The following is a 15,155-nucleotide window of genomic DNA, read 5'->3' on the forward strand; positions in this document are numbered from 1 at the left end:
TTTCCAATAAACTTCATATATTCTGTAACAGTCTCGCCCTGAACGCGTCCTCATAACATCAGCCTACGTATTACAGTCCCGCCCTGAACTTGTCTACGTGACAAGATTCAGAGAAAGTGAAAGCACAGCATACTGGCAACAGGAAGGAAGCGCTGCTGCGACGTCACGTGGCGTGGCCTCGGCGCACCCCGACCGCACGTGACGCGTTTGCGGCCCGCCCCGACGAGCGCCGGGTGCGAGGTCCCGCCCAACGCTGCTTGCAGCTTTAATTAGGGACCGAGCCAGTATGAACTGGAAGGTCTCTATTGTTTTTCCTTCGTTTATTATTATTATTATTATTATTATTTTTTAGCGACTTATTTTTCACCCCCTTAACAATTCTAAAAAATATTCGCATTTTATTTGGCACATTTGTCAAGCCTCATTTAAATTGGAGATTCTATGCGTCACATGCAGGTCAGCCACTAGGAAGGCCACTAGGTGGCGCTGTTTGTAGGCCAATTTCGATACGCTAATAACTCCCGCATAGTTTGTCTCACATTCAAAAACCTTATATCCACGCGTTCGGTGAATGGAGCTGAACCTCCCCATATAGGCCACGCCCACTTCCGCCTAGATTTTTTTTTTTCTAGAGCGCAAAATGTCCATAAATCACTTTTTCGTGTTCCTCCTACACACTTTGTCCGATGCGCACGAAACTTTGCACGTTTCATCTGTGGACCGTCCTGACAACAAAAGTAATTTGAAGAATTTTGATATTATAAAACATAAGGAAGTTATACAATTAGCACTTCCTGTTGATTTTTCGTCAAAAAAGGAAGTGGGGTATTTCTCCACGTTGGTATGTCCGATTTACACCAACCTTGGGTCCATAGTTCCCCATGTCTTCCTTATGCATCGTGCACAATTTCAGGTCATCACCACAAGGTGGCGCTCTTTAAAATGAAGGAGTTTATAGCTCTACAACGGCATGTGTGATTAAGATGAAACTTGGTACGCTGCTTCCCCATGGCTCCCTGAGGCTCACCTAAAAAGGACAAAAAAATCACGCCACTAGGTGGTGCTCTTTTGGCATGATAAATCACTCGTAATAGTTATGAATATGAAATTCACAGGGTACGTGTAGAGTGGTGCCTGAAGCTCACATACCAAAAATCCTGTTTGTCCTGCTTGTAGCGCCCCCTACAGGATAAAAAAACATCAGCCCCGGCGCCACGTTTCACCGACATGTACGAAACTCAATAGGCATGTATAATGTGCCGGGGCGTACAAAAAAGCCTCTTGGACCCATACCTCAAATCCCACAGGAAGTCGGCTATTTTCATTTAAAATTTGCACTTTTGGCGGCCATTTTGTGGTCATTTTGACTCTTTGGGCTTGTTTTAGAACTAACTGCTCCTAGGGAATTTATCAGATCTGCTTCAAAATTGGTCAGTACAGTCAAAACATGGTGCTGAATGAACGCATTATATTTTGTGACTGTACGTTGAAGGGCGTGTCCGTGGCGTGCCCTCAAAGTTGGCCATTTTGAAGCCCGTGGTCCTGTATTTGAACAAACAAACTCCTTGAGAATTGATCAGATCTGCTTCAAAACTTGACAGGACTCTTGAATAATCTTGCTGATTACAAGTTGTGCTATTTATGACTGTACGTTGAAGGGCGTGTCCCAGGTGTCTCGTCAAAGTTGGACATTTTGAATTCTGTGGTCTTTTTTTCAAAGTGATGAAACACAAACACCCCTCCGCTCCCACTAGCCACATCTACAAACCATATTTCCTAGGGAGTATTGTTCGTGGAGCATAGTGGGAAACCGCTGGAAGTCACTTATTAAATTGCAAGATAAATAGGGGACTTATCAAATCGACTTCAAAATTGGACAGTCTTATAAAAACAAAGTGTACATGAAGAATTGAGCTATTTGTGACTGTACGTCAAACTGCGTGCCACTGACCCCTTGTCGAATTCAGATGATTTTCCATTAAGCGGTACTCATAACTTCAGTGTGCAATGTCCAATTTCCAATAAACTTCATATATTCTGTAACAGTCTCGCCCTGAACGCGTCCTCATAACATCAGCCTACGTATTACAGTCCCGCCATGAACTTGTCTACGTGACAAGATTCAGATAAAGTGAAAGCACAGCATACTGGCAACAGGAAGGAAGCGCTGCGTGGCGATACGGAGCTGATTTGGAGCAGATTTACGTGACGTATTCGCGTTGCGGTCCGCGCTTGTTACGACGGCACGTGGCGTGGCCTCGGCGCACCCCGACCGCACGTGACGCGTTTGCGGCGCGCCCCCGACGAGCGCCGGGTGCGAGGTCCCGCCCAACGCTGCTTGCTGCTTTAATTAGGGACGAGCCAGGAACGGAAGGCTTTTTATTATTATTATTATTATTATTATTTTTTAGAACTTTGAGCGCATTTTTCACCCCCTTAACCATTTAAAATATTCGCATTTTATTTGGCACATTTGTCAAGCCTCATTTAAATTGGAGATTCTATGCGTCACATGCAGGTCAGCCACTAGGAAGGCCACTAGGTGGCGCTGTTTGTAGGCCAATTTCGTTACGCTAATAACTCCCGCATAGTTTGTCTCACATTCAAAAACCTTATATCCACGCGTTCGGTGAATGGAGCTGAACCTCCCCATATAGGCCACGCCCACTTCCGCCTAGATTTTTTTTTTTCTAGAGCGCAAAATGTCCATAAATGACTTTTTCGTGTTCCTCCTACACACTTTGTCCGATGCGCACGAAACTTTTGCACGTTTCATCTGTGGACCGTCCTGACAACAAAAGTAATTTGAAGAATTTTGATATTATAAAACATAAGGAAGTTATAAAATTAGCACTTCCTGTTGATTTTTCGTCAAAAAAGGAAGTGGGGTATTTCTCCACATTGGTATGTCCGATTTACACCAACCTTGGGTCCATAGTTCCCCATGTCTTCCTTAAGCATCGTGCACAATTTCAGGTCATCACCACAAGGTGGCGCTCTTTAAAATGAAGGAGTTTATAGCTCTACAACGGTATGTGTGATTAAGATGAAACTTGGTACGCTGCTTCCCCATGGCTCCCTGAGGCTCACCTAAAAAGGACAAAAAAAATACGCCACTAGGTGGTGCTCTTTTGGCATGATAAATCACTCGTAATAGTTATGAATATGAAATTCACAGGGCACGTGTAGAGTGGTGCCTGAAGCTCACATACCAAAAATCCTGTTTGTCCTGCTTGTAGCGCCCCCTACAGGATAAAAAAACATCAGCCCCGGCGCCACGTTTCACCGACATGTACGAAACTCAATAGGCATGTATAATGTGCCGGGGCGTACAAAAAAGCCTCTTGGACCCATACCTCAAATCCCACAGGAAGTCGGCTATTTTCATTTAAAATTTGCACTTTTGGCGGCCATTTTGTGGTCATTTTGACTCTTTGGGCTTGTTTTAGAACTAACTGCTCCTAGGGAATTTATCAGATCTGCTTCAAAATTGGTCAGTACAGTCAAAACATGGTGCTGAATGAACGCATTATATTTTGTGACTGTACGTTGAAGGGCGTGTCCGTGGCGTGCCCTCAAAGTTGGCCATTTAGAACAAATGTCACTGTGATGTCATTTTTGCATTTCAGGGCTTCTATTTGAATGATCCCCTCCTACAGCTTCTATCGGATCTTCTTCAAAATTGGGCAGTCCAGTCACAACATGGGGCTGAATGAACGCAATATATTTGGTGACTGTACGTTGAAGGGCGTGTCCGTGGCGTGCCCTCAAAGTTGGCCATTTAGAACAAATGTCACACTGTGATGTCATTTTGGCCTTTCAGGGCTTCTATTTGAATGATTTCCTCTGACACGTTCTAACGGATCTTCTTCAAAATTGGGCAGTACAGTCACAACGTGGTGCTGAATGAAAGCATTATATTTTGTGACTGTACGTTGAAGGGCGTGTCCGTGGCGTGCCCTCAAAGTTGGCCATTTAGAACAAATGTCACACTGTGATGTCATTTTGGCCTTTCAGGGCTTCTATTTGAATGATCTCCTCCTACACGTTCTAACGGATCTTCTTCAAAATTGGGCAGTACAGTCACAACATGGTGCTGAATGAACGCATTTCATTTTGTGACTGTACGTTGAAGGGCGTGTCCGTGGCGTGCCGTCAAAGTTGGCCATTTTGAAGCCCGTGGTCCTGTATTTGAACAAACAAACTCCTTGAGACTTTATCAGATCTGCTTCAAAACTTGACAGTACTCTTGAATAATCTTGCTGATTACAAGTTGTGCTATTTATGACTGTACGTTGAAGGGCGTGTCCCAGGTGTCTCGTCAAAGTTGGACATTTTGAATTCTGTGGTCTTTTTTTCAAAGTGATGAAACACAAACACCCCTCCGCTCCCACTAGCCACATCTACAAACCATATTTCCTAGGGAGTATTGTTCGTGGAGCATAGTGGGAAACCGCTGGAAGTCACTTATTAAATTGCAAGATAAATAGGGGACTTATCAAATCGACTTCAAAATTGGACAGTCTTATAAAAACAAAGTGTACATGAAGAATTGAGCTATTTGTGACTGTACGTCAAACTGCGTGCCACTGACCCCTTGTCGAATTCAGATGATTTTCCATTAAGCGGTACTCATAACTTCAGTGTGCAATGTCCAATTTCCAATAAACTTCATATATTCTGTAACAGTCTCGCCCTGAACGCGTCCTCATAACATCAGCCTACGTATTACAGTCCCGCCCTGAACTTGTCTACGTGACAAGATTCAGATAAAGTGAAAGCACAGCATACTGGCAACAGGAAGGAAGCGCTGCGTGGCGATACGGAGCTGATTTGGAGCAGATTTACGTGACGTATTCGCGTTGCGGTCCGCGCTTGTTACGACGGCACGTGCGTGGCCTCGGCGCACCCCGACCGCACGTGACGCGTTTGCGGCGCGCCCCGACGAGCGCCGGGTGCGAGGTCCCGCCCAACGCTGCTTGCAGCTTTAATTAGGGACCGCCAGTCTTAATATTATATTATTTTTTTCCTCGTTTATTATTATTATTATTAACTTTTGAGAACTTTGAGCGCATTTTTCACCCCCTTAACAATTAAAATATTCGCATTTTATTTGGCACATTTGTCAAGCCTCATTTAAATTGGAGATTCTATGCGTCACATGCAGGTCAGCCACTAGGAAGGCCACTAGGTGGCGCTATTTGTAGGCCAATTTCGATACGCTAATAACTCCCGCATAGTTTGTCTCACATTCAAAAACCTTATATCCACGCGTTCGGTGAATGGAGCTGAACCTCCCCATATAGGCCACGCCCACTTCCGCCTAGATTTTTTTTTTTCTAGAGCGCAAAATGTCCATAAATGACTTTTTCGGGTTCCTCCTACACACTTTGTCCGATGCGCACGAAACTTTTGCACGTTTCATCTGTGGACCGTCCTGACAACAAAAGTAATTTGAAGAATTTTGATATTATAAAACATAAGGAAGTTATAAAATTAGCACTTCCTGTTGATTTTTCGTCAAAAAAGGAAGTGGGGTATTTCTCCACATTGGTATGTCCGATTTACACCAACCTTGGGTCCATAGTTCCCCATGTCTTCCTTAAGCATCGTGCACAATTTCAGGTCATCACCACAAGGTGGCGCTCTTTAAAATGAAGGAGTTTATAGCTCTACAACGGTATGTGTGATTAAGATGAAACTTGGTACGCTGCTTCCCCATGGCTCCCTGAGGCTCACCTAAAAAGGACAAAAAAATACGCCACTAGGTGGTGCTCTTTTGGCATGATAAATCACTCGTAATAGTTATGAATATGAAATTCACAGGGTACGTGTAGAGTGGTGCCTGAAGCTCACATACCAAAAATCCTGTTTGTCCTGCTTGTAGCGCCCCCTACAGGATAAAAAAACATCAGCCCCGGCGCCACGTTTCACCGACATGTACGAAACTCAATAGGCATGTATAATGTGCCGGGGCGTACAAAAAAGCCTCTTGGACCCATACCTCAAATCCCACAGGAAGTCGGCTATTTTCATTTAAAATTTGCACTTTTGGCGGCCATTTTGTGGTCATTTTGACTCTTTGGGCTTGTTTTAGAACTAACTGCTCCTAGGGAATTTATCAGATCTGCTTCAAAATTGGTCAGTACAGTCAAAACATGGTGCTGAATGAACGCATTATATTTTGTGACTGTACGTTGAAGGGCGTGTCCGTGGCGTGCCCTCAAAGTTGGCCATTTAGAACAAATGTCACTGTGATGTCATTTTTGCATTTCAGGGCTTCTATTTGAATGATCCCCTCCTACAGCTTCTATCGGATCTTCTTCAAAATTGGGCAGTCCAGTCACAACATGGGGCTGAATGAACGCAAAATATTTGGTGACTGTACGTTGAAGGGCGTGTCCGTGGCGTGCCCTCAAAGTTGGCCATTTAGAACAAATGTCACACTGTGATGTCATTTTGGCCTTTCAGGGCTTCTATTTGAATGATTTCCTCTGACACGTTCTAACGGATCTTCTTCAAAATTGGGCAGTACAGTCACAACGTGGTGCTGAATGAAAGCAATATATTTTGTGACTGTACGTTGAAGGGCGTGTCCGTGGCGTGCCCTCAAAGTTGGCCATTTAGAACAAATGTCACACTGTGATGTCATTTTGGCCTTTCAGGGCTTCTATTTGAATGATTTCCTCCTACACGTTCTAACGGATCTTCTTCAAAATTGGGCAGTACAGTCACAACATGGTGCTGAATGAACGCATTTCATTTTTTGACTGTACGTTGAAGGGCGTGTCCGTGGCGTGCCGTCAAAGTTGGCCATTTTGAAGCCCGTGGTCCTGTATTTGAACAAACAAACTCCTTGAGACTTTATCAGATCTGCTTCAAAACTTGACAGTACTCTTGAATAATCTTGCTGATTACAAGTTGTGCTATTTATGACTGTACGTTGAAGGGCGTGTCCCAGGTGTCTCGTCAAAGTTGGACATTTTGAATTCTGTGGTCTTTTTTTTCAAAGTGATGAAACACAAACACCCCTCCGCTCCCACTAGCCACATCTACAAACCATATTTCCTAGGGAGTATTGTTCGTGGAGCATAGTGTGAAACCGCTGGAAGTCACTTATTAAATTGCAAGATAAATAGGGGACTTATCAAATCGACTTCAAAATTGGACAGTCTTATAAAAACAAAGTGTACATGAAGAATTGAGCTATTTGTGACTGTACGTCAAACTGCGTGCCACTGACCCCTTGTCGAATTCAGATGATTTTCCATTAAGCGGTACTCATAACTTCAGTGTGCAATGTCCAATTTCCAATAAACTTCATATATTCTGTAACAGTCTCGCCCTGAACGCGTCCTCATAACATCAGCCTACGTATTACAGTCCCGCCCTGAACTTGTCTACGTGACAAGATTCAGATAAAGTGAAAGCACAGCATACTGGCAACAGGAAGGAAGCGCTGCGTGGCGATACGGAGCTGATTTGGAGCAGATTTACGTGACGTATTCGCGTTGCGGTCCGCGCTTGTTACGACGGCACGTGGCGTGGCCTCGGCGCACCCCGACCGCACGTGACGCGTTTGCGGCGCGCCCCGACGAGCGCCGGGTGCGAGGTCCCGCCCAACGCTGCTTGCAGCTTTAATTAGGGACCGAGCCAGTATGAACTGGAAGGTCCATATTGTTTTTCCTATGTTTATTATTATTATTTTATTATTATTTTTAGAACTTTGAGCGCATTTTTCACCCCCTAAACAATTTCGAATATTCGCATTTTATTTGGCACATTTGTCAAGCCTCATTTAAATTCGGAGATTCTATGCGTCACATGCAGATCAGCCACTAGGAAGGCCACTAGGTGGCGCTATTTGTAGGCCAATTTCGATACGCTAATAACTCCCGCATAGTTTGTCTCACATTCAAAAACCTTATATCCACGCGTTCGGTGAATGGAGCTGAACCTCCCCATATAGGCCACGCCCACTTCCGCCTAGATTTTTTTTTTTTCTAGAGCGCAAAATGTCCATAAATGACTGTTTCGTGTTCCTCCTACACACTTTGTCCGATTCGCACGAAATTTTGCACGTAGCATCTGTGGACCGTCCTGACAACAAAAGTAATTTGAACATTTTTGATATTTTAAAAAATAAGGAAGTTATAAAATTAGCACTTCCTGTTGATTTTTCGTCAAAAAAGGAAGTGGGGTATTTCTCCACATTGGTATGTCCGATTTACACCAAGCTTGGGTCCATAGTTCCCCATGTCTTCCTTAGGCATCGTGCACAATTTCAGGTCATCACCACAAGGTGGCGCTCTTTCAAATGAAGGAGTTTATAGCTCTACAACGGTATGTGTGATTAGGATAAAACTTGGTACGCTGCTTCCCCATGGCTCCCTGAGGCTCACCTAAAAAGGAAAAAAAAATCACGCCACTAGGTGGCACTCTTTTGGCAGGGTAAATCACTGTGCGACACGTAATAGTTATGAATATGAAATTCACAGGGCACGTGTAGAGTGGTGCCTGAAGCTCACATACCAAAAATCGTGTTTGTCGTGCTTGTAGCGCCCCCTACAGGATAAAAAAACATCAGCCCCGGCGCCACGTTTCACCGATATGTACGAAACTCAATAGGCATGTATAATGTGCCGGGGCGTACAAAAAAGCCTCTTGGACCCATACCTCAAATCCCACAGGAAGTCGGCTATTTTCATTTAAAATTTGCACTTTTGGCAGCCATTTTGTGGTCATTTTGACTCTTTGGGCTTGTTTTAGAACTAACTGCTCCTAGGGAATTTATCGGATCTGCTTCAAAATTGGTCAGTACAGTCAAAACATGGTGCTGAATGAACGCATTATATTTGGTGACTGTACGTTGAAGGGCGTGTCCGTGGCGTGCCCTCAAAGTTGGCCATTTAGAACAAATGTCACACTGTGATGTCATTTTTGCATTTCAGGGCTTCTATTTGAATGATGCCCTCCTACAGCTTCTATCGGATCTTCTTCAAAATTGGGCAGTCCAGTCACAACATGGTGCTGAATGAACGCATTATATTTTGTGACTGTACGTTGAAGGGCGTGTCCGTGGCGTGCCCTCAAAGTTGGCCATTTAGAACAAATGTCACACTGTGATGTCATTTTGGCCTTTCAGGGCTTCTATTTGAATGATCTCCTCCTACAGGTTCTATCGGATCTTCTTCAAAATTGGGCAGTACAGTCACAACATGGTGCTGAATGAACGCATTTCATTTTGTGACTGTACGTTGAAGGGCGTGTCCGTGGCGTGCCGTCAAAGTTGGCCATTTTGAAGCCCGTGGTCCTGTATTTGAACAAACAAACTCCTTGAGACTTTATCAGATCTGCTTCAAAACTTGACAGTACTCTTGAATAATCTTGCTGATTACAAGTTGTGCTATTTATGACTGTACGTTGAAGGGCGTGTCCCAGGTGTCTCGTCAAAGTTGGACATTTTGAATTCTGTGGTCTTTTTTTTCAAAGTGATGAAACACAAACACCCCTCCGCTCCCACTAGCCACATCTACAAACCATATTTCCTAGGGAGTATTGTTCGTGGAGCATAGTGGGAAACCGCTGGAAGTCACTTATTAAATTGCAAGATAAATAGGGGACTTATCAAATCGACTTCAAAATTGGACAGTCTTATAAAAACAAAGTGTACATGAAGAATTGAGCTATTTGTGACTGTACGTCAAACTGCGTGCCACTGACCCCTTGTCGAATTCAGATGATTTTCCATTAAGCGGTACTCATAACTTCAGTGTGCAATGTCCAATTTCCAATAAACTTCATATATTCTGTAACAGTCTCGCCCTGAACGCGTCCTCATAACATCAGCCTACGTATTACAGTCCCGCCCTGAACTTGTCTACGTGACAAGATTCAGATAAAGTGAAAGCACAGCATACTGGCAACAGGAAGGAAGCGCTGCGTGGCGATACGGAGCTGATTTGGAGCAGATTTACGTGACGTATTCGCGTTGCGGTCCGCGCTTGTTACGACGGCACGTGGCGTGGCCTCGGCGCACCCCGACCGCACGTGACGCGTTTGCGGCGCGCCCGACGAGCGCCGGGTGCGAGGTCCCGCCCAACGCTGCTTGCAGCTTTAATTAGGGACCGAGCCAGTATGAACTGGAAGGTCTCATATTGTTTTTCCTATGTTTATTATTATTATTATTATTTTTTAGAACTTTGAGCGCATTTTTCACCCCCTAAACATTTATAATATTCGCATTTTATTTGGCACATTTGTCAAGCCTCATTTAAATTGGAGATTCTATGCGTCACATGCAGGTCAGCCACTAGGAAGGCCACTAGGTGGCGCTATTTGTAGGCCAATTTCGATACGCTAATAACTCCCGCATAGTTTGTCTCACATTCAAAAACCTTATATCCACGCGTTCGGTGAATGGAGCTGAACCTCCCCATATAGGCCACGCCCACTTCCGCCTAGATTTTTTTTTTTTCTAGAGCGCAAAATGTCCATAAATGACTGTTTTCGTGTTCCTCCTACACACTTTGTCCGATTCGCACGAAATTTTGCACGTAGCATCTGTGGACCGTCCTGACAACAAAAGTAATTTGAAGATTTTTGATATTTTAAAAAATAAGGAAGTTATAAAATTAGCACTTCCTGTTGATTTTTCGTCAAAAAAGGAAGTGGGGTATTTCTCCACATTGGTATGTCCGATTTACACCAAGCTTGGGTCCATAGTTCCCCATGTCTTCCTTAGGCATCGTGCACAATTTCAGGTCATCACCACAAGGTGGCGCTCTTTAAAATGAAGGAGTTTATAGCTCTACAACGGTATGTGTGATTAAGATGAAACTTGGTACGCTGCTTCCCCATGGCTCCCTGAGGCTCACCTAAAAAGGAAAAAAAAATCACGCCACTAGGTGGCACTCTGTTGGCAGGGTAAATCACTGTGCGGATACTGTAATAGTTATGAATATGAAATTCACAGGGCACGTGTAGAGTGGTGCCTGAAGCTCACATACCAAAAATCGGGTTTGTCGTGCTTGTAGCGCCCCCTACAGGATAAAAAAACATCAGCCCCGGCGCCACGTTTCACCGATATGTACGAAACTCAATAGGCATGTATAATGTGCCGGGGCGTACAAAAAAGCCTCTTGGACCCATACCTCAAATCCCACAGGAAGTCGGCTATTTTCATTTAAAATTTGCACTTTTGGCAGCCATTTTGTGGTCATTTTGACTCTTTGGGCTTGTTTTAGAACTAACTGCTCCTAGGGAATTTATCGGATCTGCTTCAAAATTGGTCAGTACAGTCAAAACATGGTGCTGAATGAACGCATTATATTTGGTGACTGTACGTTGAAGGGCGTGTCCGTGGCGTGCCCTCAAAGTTGGCCATTTAGAACAAATGTCACACTGTGATGTCATTTTTGCATTTCAGGGCTTCTATTTGAATGATGCCCTCCTACAGCTTCTATCGGATCTTCTTCAAAATTGGGCAGTCCAGTCACAACATGGTGCTGAATGAACGCATTATATTTTGTGACTGTACGTTGAAGGGCGTGTCCGTGGCGTGCCCTCAAAGTTGGCCATTTTGAACAAATGTCACACTGTGATGTCATTTTGGCCTTTCAGGGCTTCTATTTGAATGATCCTCCTGCTACAGGTTCTAACGGATCTTCTTCAAAATTGGGCAGTACAGTTTTTAGTCACAACATGGTGCTGAATGAACGCATTTCATTTTGTGACTGTACGTTGAAGGGCGTGTCCGTGGCGTGCCGTCAAAGTTGGCCATTTTGAAGCCCGTGGTCCTGTATTTGAACAAACAAACTCCTTGAGACTTTATCAGATCTGCTTCAAAACTTGACAGTACTCTTGAATAATCTTGCTGATTACAAGTTGTGCTATTTATGACTGTACGTTGAAGGGCGTGTCCCAGGTGTCTCGTCAAAGTTGGACATTTTGAATTCTGTGGTCTTTTTTTTCAAAGTGATGAAACACAAACACCCCTCCGCTCCCACTAGCCACATCTACAAACCATATTTCCTAGGGAGTATTGTTCGTGGAGCATAGTGTGAAACCGCTGGAAGTCACTTATTAAATTGCAAGATAAATAGGGGACTTATCAAATCGACTTCAAAATTGGACAGTCTTATAAAAACAAAGTGTACATGAAGAATTGAGCTATTTGTGACTGTACGTCAAACTGCGTGCCACTGACCCCTTGTCGAATTCAGATGATTTTCCATTAAGCGGTACTCATAACTTCAGTGTGCAATGTCCAATTTCCAATAAACTTCATATATTCTGTAACAGTCTCGCCCTGAACACGTCCTCATTGCATCAGCCTACGTATTACAGTCCCGCCCTGAACTTGTCTACGTGACAAGATTCAGATAAAGTGAAAGCACAGCATACTGGCAACAGGAAGGAAGCGCTGCGTGGCGATACGGAGCTGATTTGGAGCAGATTTACGTGACGTATTCGCGTTGCGGTCCGCGCTTGTTACGACGGCACGTGGCGTGGCCTCGGCGCACCCCGACCGCACGTGACGCGTTTGCGGCGCGCCCCGACGAGCGCCGGGTGCGAGGTCCCGCCCAACGCTGCTTGCAGCTTTAATTAGGGACCGAGCCAGTATGAACTGGAAGGTCCATATTGTTTTTCCTATGTTTATTCTTCTATTATTATTATTTTTCAGAACATTGAGCGCATTTTTCACCCCCTTAAACAATTATAATATTCGCATTTTATTTGGCACGTTTGTCAAGCCTCATTTAAATTGGAGATTCTATGCGTCACATGCAGGTCAGCCACTAGGAAGGCCACTAGGTGGCGCTATTTGTAGGCCAATTTCGATACGCTAATAACTCCCGCATAGTTTGTCTCACATTCAAAAACCTTATATCCACGCGTTCGGTGAATGGAGCTGAACCTCCCCATATAGGCCACGCCCACTTCCGCCTAGATTTTTTTTTTTCTAGAGCGCAAAATGTCCATAAATGTCTGTTTCGTGTTCCTCCTACACACTTTGTCCGATTCGCACGAAATTTTGCACGTAGCATCTGTGGACCGTCCTGACAACAAAAGTAATTTGAACATTTTTGATATTTTAAAAAATAAGGAAGTTATAAAATTAGCACTTCCTGTTGATTTTTCGTCAAAAAAGGAAGTGGGGTATTTCTCCACATTGGTATGTCCGATTTACACCAACCTTGGGTCCATAGTTCCCCATGTCTTCCTTAAGCATCGTGCACAATTTCAGGTCATCACCACAAGGTGGCGCTCTTTAAAATGAAGGAGTTTATAGCTCTACAACGGTATGTGTGATTAAGATGAAACTTGGTACGCTGCTTCCCCATGGCTCCCTGAGGCTCACCTAAAAAGGACAAAAAAATCACGCCACTAGGTGGTGCTCTTTTGGCATGATAAATCACTCGTGGAACTGTAATAGTTATGAATATGAAATTCACAGGGCACGTGTAGAGTGGTGCCTGAAGCTCACATACCAAAAATCGTGTTTGTCCTGCTTGTAGCGCCCCCTACAGGATAAAAAAACATCAGCCCCGGCGCCACGTTTCACCGATATGTACGAAACTCAATAGGCATGTATAATGTGCCGGGGCGTACAAAAAAGCCTCTTGGACCCATACCTCAAATCCCACAGGAAGTCGGCTATTTTCATTTAAAATTTGCACTTTTGGCAGCCATTTTGTGGTCATTTTGACTCTTTGGGCTTGTTTTAGAACTAACTGCTCCTAGGGAATTTATCAGATCTGCTTCAAAATTGGTCAGTACAGTCAAAACATGGTGCTGAATGAACGCATTATATTTGGTGACTGTACGTTGAAGGGCGTGTCCGTGGCGTGCCCTCAAAGTTGGCCATTTAGAACAAATGTCACACTGTGATGTCATTTTTGCATTTCAGGGCTTCTATTTGAATGATGCCCTCCTACAGCTTCTATCGGATCTTCTTCAAAATTGGGCAGTCCAGTCACAACATGGTGCTGAATGAACGCATTATATTTTGTGACTGTAAAGTTGAAGGGCGTGTCCGTGGCGTGCCCTCAAAGTTGGCCATTTTGAACAAATGTCACACTGTGATGTCATTTTGGCCTTTCAGGGCTTCTATTTGAATGATCTCCTCCTACAGGTTCTAACGGATCTTCTTCAAAATTGGGCAGTACAGTCACAACATGGTGCTGAATGAACACATTTCATTTTGTGACTGTACGTTGAAGGGCGTGTCCGTGGCGTGCCGTCAAAGGTGGCCATTTTGAAGCCCGTGGTCTTGTATTTGAACAAACAAACTCCTTGAGACTTGATCAGATCTGCTTCAAAACTTGACAGTACTCTTGAATAATCTTGCTGATTACAAGTTGTGCTATTTATGACTGTACGTTGAAGGGCGTGTCCCAGGTGTCTCGTCAAAGTTGGACATTTTGAATTCTGTGGTCTTTTTTTCAAAGTGATGAAACACAAACACCCCTCCGCTCCCACTAGCCACATCTACAAACCATATTTCCTAGGGAGTATTGTTCGTGGAGCATAGTGTGAAACCGCTGGAAGTCACTTATTAAATTGCAAGATAAATAGGGGACTTATCAAATCGACTTCAAAATTGGACAGTCTTATAAAAACAAAGTGTACATGAAGAATTGAGCTATTTGTGACTGTACGTCAAACTGCGTGCCACTGACCCCTTGTCGAATTCAGATGATTTTCCATTAAGCGGTACTCATAACTTCAGTGTGCAATGTCCAATTTCCAATAAACTTCATATATTCTGTAACAGTCTCGCCCTGAACGCGTCCTCATAACATCAGCCTACGTATTACAGTCCCGCCCTGAACTTGTCTACGTGACAAGATTCAGATAAAGTGAAAGCACAGCATACTGGCAACAGGAAGGAAGCGCTGCGTGGCGATACGGAGCTGATTTGGAGCAGATTTACGTGACGGATTCGCGTTGCGGTCCGCGCTTGTTACGACGGCACGTGGCGTGGCCTCGGCGCACCCCGACCGCACGTGACGCGTTTGCGGCGCGCCCCGACGAGCGCCGGGTGCGAGGTCCCGCCCAACGCTGCTTGCAGCTTTAATTAGGGACCGAGCCAGTATGAACTGGAAGGTCTCTATTGTTTTTCCTTCGTTTATTATTATTATTATTATTAT

General features: G+C 44.3%; 1 long non-coding RNA gene across 3 annotated transcripts in view; it reads left to right on the forward strand.

Annotated features, from left to right (window-relative positions):
- Positions 1-2,454: 2,454 nt before the first annotated feature.
- The window catches only part of LOC127367415 (uncharacterized), a 31,001-nt gene continuing 18,300 nt past the window's right edge, over positions 2,455-15,155 (forward strand). For 2 of the 3 annotated variants that reach the window (XR_007885468.1, XR_007885466.1), the window contains exon 1: positions 2,455-3,120. This is a non-coding gene — a long non-coding RNA (uncharacterized LOC127367415). Of the gene's footprint in view, positions 3,121-5,768; positions 6,502-14,137; positions 14,777-15,155 lie in introns of those variants that run through there. The other variant, XR_007885467.1, reaches the window with a different exon arrangement.

The sequence above is a fragment of the Dicentrarchus labrax genome, unplaced genomic scaffold (assembly GCF_905237075.1).
Source record: "Dicentrarchus labrax unplaced genomic scaffold, dlabrax2021, whole genome shotgun sequence".
Classification (NCBI taxonomy): domain Eukaryota; kingdom Metazoa; phylum Chordata; class Actinopteri; family Moronidae; genus Dicentrarchus; species Dicentrarchus labrax.